Source organism: Lytechinus pictus, chromosome 7 (genome assembly GCF_037042905.1).
Source record: "Lytechinus pictus isolate F3 Inbred chromosome 7, Lp3.0, whole genome shotgun sequence".
NCBI lineage: Eukaryota > Metazoa > Echinodermata > Echinoidea > Temnopleuroida > Toxopneustidae > Lytechinus > Lytechinus pictus.
This window is the reverse complement of record NC_087251.1, coordinates 43,862,560-43,874,850: the sequence shown is the minus strand read 5'-3', so window position 1 is coordinate 43,874,850 and position 12,291 is coordinate 43,862,560.

The window sequence follows — 12,291 nt, the reverse complement described above, 5'->3', positions numbered from 1 at the left end:
TATGATCTCTTTCTATCTCTCTCTCTCCCTCTCTATACGCTCTGGGGGACTGCCTCTAATAATGACAGGAATGCTAGTTAAATGTTGTAGGTCTGATGCCAATATCTAAAGCTACATGTATCTGGTTATGTCAATCTCTTCGCTTTGTATAGCGGATAGGAGGAGTAACTGTCTGAAAAAAAGGAAGACAAAAAAGGTAAATCTTCCTTCAATAGTTATGATGTTAATTGGATAAAAAAAAATAGCGCATTCCGATAGTACATTGGTATCGTCATTATTGTAAGCGAGAGGCGGAGGGAGAGAGAGGGACTGGCAAAAAGATGTTAAATAACATTCTTTAAATTCTTTAATTTTTTACATATTTTTGAGAGAGTTAATGCATTAATCTTTGGTGTGTTGAAACAATAAGGTACACAAATATTACCTAACTTGCAATTAATTAATTTTGAGCTTGAATTTGCAAGGTAGGAAGGGTTTTCTTGGCTCATTCACTATACCACTTTTAGCCAAAAAAAGTGGGAAGAAAGGAAAAAAGTAATGGAATGCACAGTCTAATTTAAATGCATAACCTTAAATCGGTTTATAAAAGAATAAATACTGCTAATGAAGGTAGACAGGATGAATAGCTCTGTGTGCATTTGCAATTTTGTATTAATTCATTCGTCTGTATGACCCTGAGTTGAAAGCAAGATCCTTTTGCTGGTGATTATGCATTAAGTCTTTTTTCTATCGCCCATCCCAGGAATTTTTGAATGATAATAGTCACATGGAATGACACTTCCAACAATTAGAGTCTTTGAAATTTCTTTAGGGGTTATTGATCTACATATTCAATGAAACAAAATAATGAAGGAGTGGAAGGATTTTGCTTCAGGCAGGTATAGCTTTAATTGGCAGAGTACATTATTTGGATATCTGTGTTACAATGGCTCTAAACAAATTAGCATAGGCAATTTGAATAGCTCCATTTATGTTATTGAAAGTAACCAGCTATTCGAGTGGCAAGAAATTTGCTCTCATTTGTTTCTGATTGTTCTGATTAGAACGGCGCTATTTTATATGGGATCTCAAGTATTTTGAAGAGTTTTGTCATTTATTCTGATGAACTGGGGGACAGAGCGATTTTGAATGACGTTTATTGTGTGGGGTAAATGTTTGTTCCGTGCATGCATTCATAATGTAATGGGTCTAGTGGGTGGAACATGCATGGCTACATCACAGAACGAGTCTGAAAGATTCCCGTATACATTCTTGAGGATAATCATGACTTTGTTGTTGGTATTGTCATTTGATTTGAATTGATTGAAAGGTGTTTTTTTTTTTTTTCTTTCATTCATTGTATCACTTATCATGCTTATCATAAATAGAGGACACATGGTAGTAGGTATTGGTATTGGTTTACAGAAGAATAACAAATATGCCAATGCAGGTATACAAGTCCTGCTGTATATGTTCATTGGAACGGTGTTATTGTTATTGGGAATTTTTGTGTATCCGGAAGAGTTTTTGCCATTTGCTTTTCTATTAGGATGTAGAAGAATAGGAATAGTTTGGACAGGTTGGAACATAGTATCAACTGTATCCTTTATCGGTGCAGTCAGAGAATACCTTTTACAATAAGAACCCTCTTGGATGTCCTGTATTCATTTTGATTGGTATCTTTAAGTATGCTATACGTTTCAAGTGAATGATATCCTATTATGTAGGTTTATTTGGGTTCACTCTTACATGTGTTCACTCCAAATGTTATGGAAGGTCTAAGCGTTTAAGTCTAGCTTTGATATGGGACAAGGGCTAAAACACAGAATCAGGTTATTCTTTCGGACTCTTTTATTTTTATTTTTTTTCTTTTCTCAGCGTTATATAGGTAGATATTTTATGTAGACAAGGGAGTTAATGTTAATATGGACAGCATACAAATGGCTGCTCTATAAAGGGGGGGGGGGGCGGAACTGCGGGTCTATAGGATGATGCTAAAGTATATGTCAATCATGCTGGTGTGGGTGTGTTGGGGTGTTTGTGAGAGTGTCGGGGTGTTTGTGTGTGCAAGGGATAGTCTATGGGCGTGTGTTTGAGTATGTTTGCAGAAGTGTATGTGTTATGTTTGTTGGGATGAAGTGGAGTGATACGTTGGGTGGTATGTTTTCCAGTTCTGGTGTGGATGTGAATGAGTGGGGTGCTATGTGTGTAATTGGAAGTTTCTGTGTCTGTCTGTACTTGTATTATTTTCTACTTTACTTAAAAGCTCTTATTTCTGAAGTAGGGAATGCACCATTTCGTGTCCTATCACTGTGGCAACTCTTCACCATGAGGGGTAATTTAAAAATACTCACAGTCAATGTAAGAGGGCTAAGAGATAAAGTAAAAAGAAAGAAAATTTTTCAATGGTGCAAAAGGTCAGGAAATGTAGTATTTTTACAGGAAACATTTAGCACACAAGATATTGAAAATAGTTGGAAGGCTGATTGGGAAGGGGAGATGTATTTTAGTCACGGGAGTAATCACAGTAGGGGAACTATTCTCATGTTTAAATCAAATGTTGATTTTGTGATAGAAAAAGTTTTAATAGATAAAGGCGGAAGATATATTATAATAAAAGGTAAATGTCAAAGTGAAAAGTTGATACTAGGAAGTGTATATTTTCCAACAGGAGATAAAGGAAAGGCCCAATGTGATTTTCTTTCTGATTTGGACAAAATAATTTCATCTGTATTTAGTGAAAAATGCTCTCTGATAATTGGGGGAGATTTCAATTTAACTATAGACCATGACTTAGATTACATGGGTGCGAGAAATGTTTCAAAAAATAAATACAAAGATTTATTAGGTGATTTTCTTGATAAGCTAGATTTGATTGATGTTTGGCGTAAGCGTCATCCAAATAAAAAAGAATTTACTTTTAGACAGAAACAGCCATTTGTTCAGAGTAGATTAGATTACATTTTCATCTCTTCGAAATTAGAGAAGCTTGTAAAAAAATCTGACATCTTACCCTCTATTACACCTGATCACGCTGGGGTCTGTGTAGAATTTAGCAACTTGGTTGAGAGTTTTATTTATGGGAAATCATATTGGAAGTTCAATAGCAGCTTATGTAATGAGAAAGAATTTGTAGAAGGGATAAAAATGGAGGTTTCTGAAATAGAGGGAACCTGGCGAGACCAAATAAATAGTAAAATTAAATTTTGGGATTTTATGAAAATGAAACTTAAAGAATATATTATGAAATTCTCTCGTAAAAAAGCAGCAATTAGAAAAACAAAGGTTGAAAAATTAGAAAAGGATATTAAAGATTTAGAACATCATTTGGTTACTAATTTTCATAATGGAATTCAAGATGAAATCGAATCGAAAAAAAGTGAATTAGAGCAGCTCTTCGATTACTCTCGTCAAGGATTAAAGGTGAGGTCGAGGGTGGAATGGTCCGAAGAAGGTGAAAGGAATTCAGCTTTTTTTGAACAATTATTGAAATCAAATAAAAGGAAAAGCGTGATTAAGGAGATATACAGTGAAAACGGGGAAATTTTGTGTGATAGCAAAGAAATTTTAACCACAAGTTTTATGCGCATTTATATGAATACAAAAATAGTGATAGTGCAGAAGATATTGACAATATGTTTTTTAATGAATTGCCCAAGTTGAGTGAAGAAAATAAGGATTTTTGTGAAGGGCCAATATCATTTGAAGAATGCTATCAAGCGGTAAAGGAAATGAAATGGAATAAGTCACCAGGTAATGATGGTTTTACAGCTGAATTCTATTTTACGTTTTGGCCAATTTTAGGGAAATTTATTGTTGAAGCATTTAATGAAAGTTTTGATACAGAAATGTTATCAAACTCGCAGAGACAGGGAGTAATTACCCTAATTGAAAAGGATGGAAAAGATCATTTGTATATGAAAAACTACAGACCAATAACACTTCTTAATGTAGACTACAAAATATTGTCAAAAGTTTTAGCTAAAAGGGTAAAAGAGGTACTAGGGGACATTATTCATTATGACCAAGTAGGGTATGTTAAAGATAGGAATATTGGAGAGGCAGTGAGGTTAATAGACGATGTATTCTTTCAATCCTTATATCAGCCAGTAGGTTTTGTAATTGCTGTAGATTTCGAAAAAGCATTTGATTGTATATCACATAGACTTCTATTTAAAGCATTGGAATCTTTTGGTTTTGGTAAAGTATTGTGCTCTTGGGTTAGAATTCTTTATAATGACGTTAGTAGCTGTGTGATGAATGGGGGACACTCAACTGGATATTTTGAGGTTAAAAGAGGAGTAAGACAAGGGGATCCCCTCTCTCCTTATTTATTTATTATAGCTATTGAATTACTTGCTAATTCTATTCGAAATGATCCGGGTATTGAAGGGATTGGGTTTGGTGAAAGAAAAATAAAACAAGTATTGTACGCAGATGATTGTACATTGTTTCTAAAAGACACGTACTCAGTTAATAGGGTGAAGAAAGTCTTCGGAGAGTTTGAGAAATTGAGTGGTTTGAAAATAAACATGGATAAGACAAATTTTATGTGGTTGGGGGAAGAATGTGATAGGCCGGTTTTACCTCTGTTTGGACATAGAATGCAATATATACAAATTTTAGGGGTATATTTTTCACGAGACTCCAAAATAAAAGATGACCTAAATTATAAAGAAATTTTGAGTAAAATCAAAAGATTAATTGGATGGTGGATGCAACGAGATCTGACAATGTTTGGTAAAATTAGATTGTTAAAAATGCATGTATTTTCAAAATTAAATTATGTTTCTTCTCTTATTTCAGTTCCTCAAAATATCTTTAAAGAAATTGAAAAGATTTCTTTTAATTTCATTTGGGGTGGAAATGACAGAATAAAACGGAAAATTCTATATCAAGATTATTGTGCAGGGGGACTCAAAGTAACTAATTTTGAAGTTTTCATTAAAACTCAGAGAATTATGTGGATTAAAAGGCTGCTGTACGGTGAGAAATATTTAGGTTGGAAAGTAACCTTTGACTACTTTTTAGATCATTGGGAGGCCGGAGTATATTTCTTTGTAATTATGATGCAAATAAAATGGACTTACAAGGTATACCAATATTTTATAAAGATATGTTGAAAGCATGGCAAGATTTGGATCAATGTAGAAACTTTGAGGAAAACAAGATCAATCCTGTGATTTTTAACAACAGATTTATATGTCTTCATAATAAACAGTTTTTTGATGTTGAACTCTTTCGGAAAGGTATATTTCAAGCATCAGATATTATTGTAGGAGGTCAACTAAGACCAGTCTCATATTTCCATAACCGGGGTTACACTGCTGATAATCTGCTGATGATTCAAAGAATTTTTTCTGTGATTAAAAAAGAATGGATACAAAGTGATTTTATAGTTATAGATAGTGAAAATTTTCAAATAGAACTGAAGATCTTTGGTTACCTCCATAAATTTATGGATTTAAAAGCCAGATATATATATAATTACTTTATTGAGCAATTTCAAAAAGAGTACACTCTAAAGGTTTATGATGGACATTGTGAATATGATCTTGGAATAGGGGAGTTGAAAGAAACCTTTACAAGATTGAAGAATGCTTTTATATGTAGTAAACAAAGGGAGTTTCAGTACAAACTATTACATGGGGTAGTGTATACAAAAGAAAAGCTCTTCCAATTTGGTTTTGAGTCAGACAATTTTTGTTCTTTTTGTAAACAACAGGTAGAAACATACCAACATTTATTTTTAGATTGTTTAAAGGTTAAACAGTTATGGAAGGAGGTCATAAAAAAGCTTCATTTAAAGGAAGTTAGGATTGATGATTGGAAAACAATTTTCATCGGTCTATCTGGTAAATGTGTGAGAATACATGCAATAAACTGTATAATCTTTCTGCTAAAACATATAATTTTTATTTCCAGAGAAAAGGGCGAACCACCGTCCGTACAAAAAACAACAGATATGATTAAAGGTTACAGAAAAGAAGAATATAATATAGCCAAGAAAACAGGGAATTTGGGAGTACACTTAAGAAAATGGGAACAAATTGGTGCATTTCTTTGACTTATCATTTATCGTATTCTATTTTATTTTATTATTTTTTTTTCTCAATGATACAAAGTTACAGATCGACAGACCAGAACGGATGTGCTACCTGTTGTATGATGTGTGTGCGTGAGGGTTTTTGTGTGCGTGTGTGTGTGTGAGGGTGCGTGGGTGAGTGAAAGATTATATATATTTAATCTTCCTCTTAAAGGAGCATAGAGTTTCATGAAAAAAGTAGTTTATTTGATTTGACATAATTTTGAAATAAAAAATATTGAAATAATTTTATGCTATATTATGTACTTTTTGGGGAAAAAAAAAATGTTTCACATTGTCATAGAAGAGAAATTTGGCAGTTTAATTTCATTTGTAATAATTTTTAAAAATATTTGTAATCTCATTGATATTGATATATTTATTTGTTTGATTGTTTATTGATTGTATAGATGCAAAGAATATTTATTTATATGAATTGTGATTGTCAACTTATTGATTTGAAAGAGGAAGAAAATAAAATATTATTCAAAAAAAAAAAAAATCAATAGACTCTGGTATATTGCCGTGGCTGGCCCACTGGCCGAGTGGTCTAAGGGGTGAATTATCGGATACCACTTGGTCTACTACTAGTAATCAGTTCGTCCAACTTCACATAGTCTAAACTCATTTCGTCTACAACCAGTTCGGCTAATATCCAATTCGTCTAATTCCCACTTGGTCTAATATCCAGTTCGTCTAATTTCAATTTGGCTAATAACCAGTTGGGCTAATTCTTACTTGGTCTAATATCAAATTCGTCTAATTCCCACTTGGTCTAATGACCACTTGGTCTAATAGCCAAATGGTCTAATGACCACTTGGCCTAATCGCCAATTGGTCTAATGCTCAGTTGGGCTAATCGTCACTTGGTCTAATTCACACTTGGTCTTATGCCCCTTTATTCTAATATAACATAATTCATTATTTATTTGATCTAGAATTAACAAATATGGTACGTAATGGATAAATACCATGCATCGGTTAGTACATGTCGCCAGGATCCGGAGGGGTAGAGCTGGGGTAGGGCTGCTGGGCGCAAAACCTCACCGTGAAATATAATTCTTATAATTAGGCCTATATATCGATTATATAGATGATGATGAAAACTATATCATACTTATCATAACATCATTGCATGTACATTTAGAGAACAATAAGTTGGGGACCTTGTAGCTTATAATGGTCGAATTGCAGGGTTTCATAAGAATAACATCATGAAGAAAGGAACGAAAATGTAATTGTGTGGATACGAATCTGGTTAACATGAATTGAATTGAATTTATTAGAACTTCACTGGCAATTGCCAGTATTTTGTTCATAACACGAAGTACAAAATGATACAAGACAAATATACAATGCAAGGAATATAAGCAAATAAACAAAAACAAAATAGTATTTCGTCAAAAATAAAAAAATAAATAAAAAAGAAACAACTTGTAAATTATATACAAATATACACAATAAACATAGGAATCATTCGGATAGATATTTTGACAATGAATATAGAGACTGATATCCAAGAAAAGATAAAGAAAACATAAAGAAAGTGAGAGAGGAAAGGGAAATAAAGAGGGAAGAAGTTCGAAAATGGAGAGAGCGGGAAAGAGAGGAAGAATGAGAAGATAGCATTACATGTAAATTCATTGTGTAAAAATATTGCGAATATATTACTTCAAAGTGTTTACCGGTTGATATTTTTAGTACTTAGAAATCACCCCTAATAGCAATTATGTTTTGGATAAAAGAACAAAACAATTTAATCAAGGCTTCAGTTTCCAATTTCATGATGTAGATAAATTTTTCCTGGCACTCCATTTCAGTAAACCTAATATTGAAGGTAATTATCTTTTCAAAAAAATCTTTACGCAAATCTTTATATTTGTTACATTTCATTATAATGTGGAACTCATCCCCGACAAAATTCAAATAACAATCTTCACAAAATCTCAGGTTAGGTGGTATCTTCTCCGGTCTTTTGTACCTTCCTGTTTCTATTGGTAGATTATGAGCGCTCAGTCGGAGCTTGGTTATATTTTTTCTCAAATTGACATTGTGTATTGAATATAAATAATTTTCTTGTCTTATATTGAATTTGAATTGCCTAAAAGTTCTTAGTTTATTTCCTTCCCTAGTGTCCCTGTCGTTAAATAAATCCAATTCAAATTGTTCGTCAAATCTTCTTTCCAATGATGTTTTGCATATTGTAATAAATTCTTTTTGGGAAATTGGTATATTTTCTGGATCAAGTATGGGGGTGTCATTTTTCCGACAAATATCAAGTATGTTAAAAATATCCTGAATTGTCTTAAGCCAGCAATTGTTTCCGTTATTCAATAGACTTACATTTTCTACAAAAGCTTTGTAAACCAAACTATCTTCGTCCATATTGCGTATTCGAATCCAATATTTCAGTATATTTATGGCAATTTGGATGACTTTTGGATATCTACCGATTTCAGCTGTCGCTGCTAAATTACTGCATTTGCGGTTTACCCCAAGAATATATTTACAAAATTGAATGTGCACCTTTTCAGATTCGTGTTTAAAATATAGCCATGTTTTCCCATCCATTAATTGTAGATTTTTTTCCATGTCTATAACATTAGTACCCCAAATTTCAGATCCATAAAGTAATATCGGTTGTATCGTTGCATCGAAAAGATGCAACAAGGTTTTAGTGCTAAGAGTATAAGAACCAAAAGATTTGTACAATTTGAACAATGCTCTTTTCGCTTTATCAGCTAAATCCCTTGCGGCCACTTTAAGTGATCCATTATTTGCGAAAACAATACCAAGATATTTCATTTCCCTAACAGTGCATAGTGTTTCTCCATTAATTTCAAATGAAACCCCTTCGTTCGATCTCCCTGATTTTGAGCACACCATAATCTTAGTCTTAGATACATTTATGTTTAACATCCAGGATTTGCAGTATGCGGTGAATTTATCTAAACAGTGTTGCATACCTTTAGGGGATTTCGACACAATAACAAGATCATCAGCATACATTATACAATTTAGTTCTTTATCAAAAAGTGTTACTGGATCGCTTTCTGATGTATCAAATATATTAGTTATGTCATTTCCAAATAAATTAAATAAAGTTGGACTAATTACGCAACCCTGTTTTACTCCAATATTAGTATGAAAATATGGGGTAACACCTATACGTCTAATTTGATCGATACATTACATTTTGAATACATGTCACGGATGACTCTTAAGAAATTTCCACCAATTCCATGTTCTAGTAGTTTGTACCAGAGACCATCCCTCCAAACGTTGTCAAAAGCCCTTCTTAAGTCTACAAAGCATACATATAATTTATTATAGTTATCATTTATTTTACATCTTATATATTTATCAAGAATAGTTTTTAGAACGAACATGTGGTCTGACGTTCTATAACCTGCTCTAAAAGCAATCTGATTGGCTGTATTGAGACTATATTCTTCTAGAAATGATACCAAGCGACGGTTTAGAACTGAGCAAAAAACCTTTCCAAGACAACTTGAGAGGGATATCCCTCGATAATTTGAGGGATCGCAAACTGACCCACTTTTGTAAAGAGGCTTTATGAGGCTTACTGACCAATTATCGGGAAAATGACCACTGATAAGGATTAAATTAAATACCTTTGACAAAACTGGTGACAACATAAATTTTCCAGCTTTCAACATTTCGTTCAAAATAGCATCATTACCTGGGGCTTTCTTTCTCTTCAAAGTTTGAATACACTCTAACACTTCATTGGGAGTGATCTTAAAATCAAGAGATGAAAACGTGTCCTGCAGTTTTGGGTTATTTACATGATTCTTAATTTCATTTTGATCTTTTGAAAGTAGGGGTTTGTGATTCATGAGTTCTTTAAAATACTCAAACCACCGTTTTGGTTGTATGTTTATTTACTGGACTTTTTCTATCAGTGTGCAGTTTTTCTATATAGGTCGTTAATCAGATCCCAATAAAGTTTAGGGTTCTCACTTTGAAGATTGTCTAGCTTGTCAATTATATGATTTCTCTTATTACGTACAATTTCTTTTAATCTTCTTTTCAACCTTTTCTTCATGGTGTAATATTGTTGCCTGAGGCCTCTATCAAATGGATTGTTACACACTTGTCTACACAATAGTTTTACGCGACGCCGAAGAGCAAGGCATTGCGCTTTAAACATTTTCTTTCTGTTCTTTTTCTTTGTGCTTTTTACCCGAGGTATTTTTACTTTTATTTTCGCTTTATCTGCGATAGTTAAGATACAGTTTGTTACATCATTAACTGCGTTTTCAATACCAATGTCATCTATACAATATACCTTTTCCTTTATTTATTTTATTATGGTCAATATCGTAGGTGTTTGTAGCGTTTTAGCAAAGGTTGCATCACTTATATGCGGTTCCCATATATAAGCTTTAGGATGGGGGTTCAAAACTTGTTTTTCTATTTCACACGGTCTTTGCTGTTCAAGTGTGGATGACATTCGAGATAACTAATGGGACAATGATCAGAAAATATATTGAGGTCATCAACATAGAAGTATAATATATCATCAAAAGCACCATTTTCAACAAGTGCATAATCTAATACACTGGGAATTCTGGCATTCGCCTCCTTGCAAAAACATGTTTATGCCTCTTTTAAATCATTGTTATGCACCATTACGGACAATATTTGAACTTGATGGAAAAAAAAGCAATAGTTATGCAGTTTGGGGGATTCCAAAAGTTACAAAGCCATTACATCATGTAATTTTGTTATTAATATTTTGTTTAGTTATTTCAATAGTAAGTTTGGAGGCAAATACCAGACCAGTTAGATACAGTTTGATAACACTATACAGGTTTATTGGGTTAGCTGCGACAACATCACTGAGACCATCTTGGTAGCAGCCATGACTCATTCTGACGTGTAATAACATAGTAGGCCTATATCTACGCTTGCAGAACTTCATCAGTTATCACCACAGTAGTCATTAATCTTATATATCTTCTCATTCTGTTTTTTGTTTTACTTCTTCGCCTCCTCCTTAAAATGGATTGGCAGGGTTCCCAGCCCATCAGGTAAAATCAAGGAAATAAGGGATATTTTATTTTATTTTTTCAGTCAGGGAAAAATCAGGGAATTACCTCAAATCAGGGGAAAATGCCTTAAATGAGGGAAAAACCAGAAAATCTTGATCGGCCCAAAAGTCGAAAGCACGATAGTCAGCCAGAAACTGTTATATTTTGTTGTATATTAAAACAACATTCATTGAATTACATTTTATGGTGGTTTTTTTTTAGTGTAGCCTCTTTTACTTCAGTACAAGTAGGCCTACTGGTACATAATTAAAAATAATAATAGGCCTACATGCATGTATATAAAAAATTAATAATACAAGTAATTCACTGCAACGACTTAGAAAACATGAGAAACTGGGAATGGGTTTAAATGATAATCAGGGAATTTTTAAACTTCATCAGAGAAAAATCAGGGATTTTGTTTTTTTGAAAAACTGGGAACCCTGATTTGGTTAAGCAAGCCATTAACTATCTACAGTAGATTGTATACTATAGGCCTACATAGATGTGGATAAATAAAAATCTTATTTTTTTCACCTCTATGATCGTTTATCAGCGTTATTTTACAGAAAATAGCAAACGTTATTATTTTTCACCAAAACCTTCATAAGTCCCCTTGAATAGACAAAATATCCCCAAAATTCGTTTAATTCCCAAATATATATTTTTTTTCCCCAAAGGCTTTTGAAAATCCCCAAATTTTCAAAATTTGAGGGTGGAAATTTACCGTACGTCACTCTAACTGTTCTCCAATATCAAGGGGCGCGTGTGAAGATTTGAAGCCGGCGCGCGGCTTCAAACTTAACAAAATTAATTTCACCAAAAATTCGAAAAAAGTCACCAAACTTTACATATTAGACCAAGTGGCATGTAGACGAAATGAATGTTAGACTATCTGGAAATTAGCCGAAGTGGAAATTAGACCAAGTGGAAATTAGCCGAAATGGAAATTAGACCAACTACACATTGGACCAACTGCACATTAGACCAACTGCACACTAGACCAACTGAGTAATGAACCAAGTGAGGATTAGCCGAACTGAGCATTAGACCAATTGGCTATTAGACCACGTGGTCATTAGACCAATTGGCTATTAGACCAAGTGGTCATTAGACCAAAAGAGAATTGGACTAATTGGGTTTAGCCCGAATGTTGTTAGCCCATCTGAT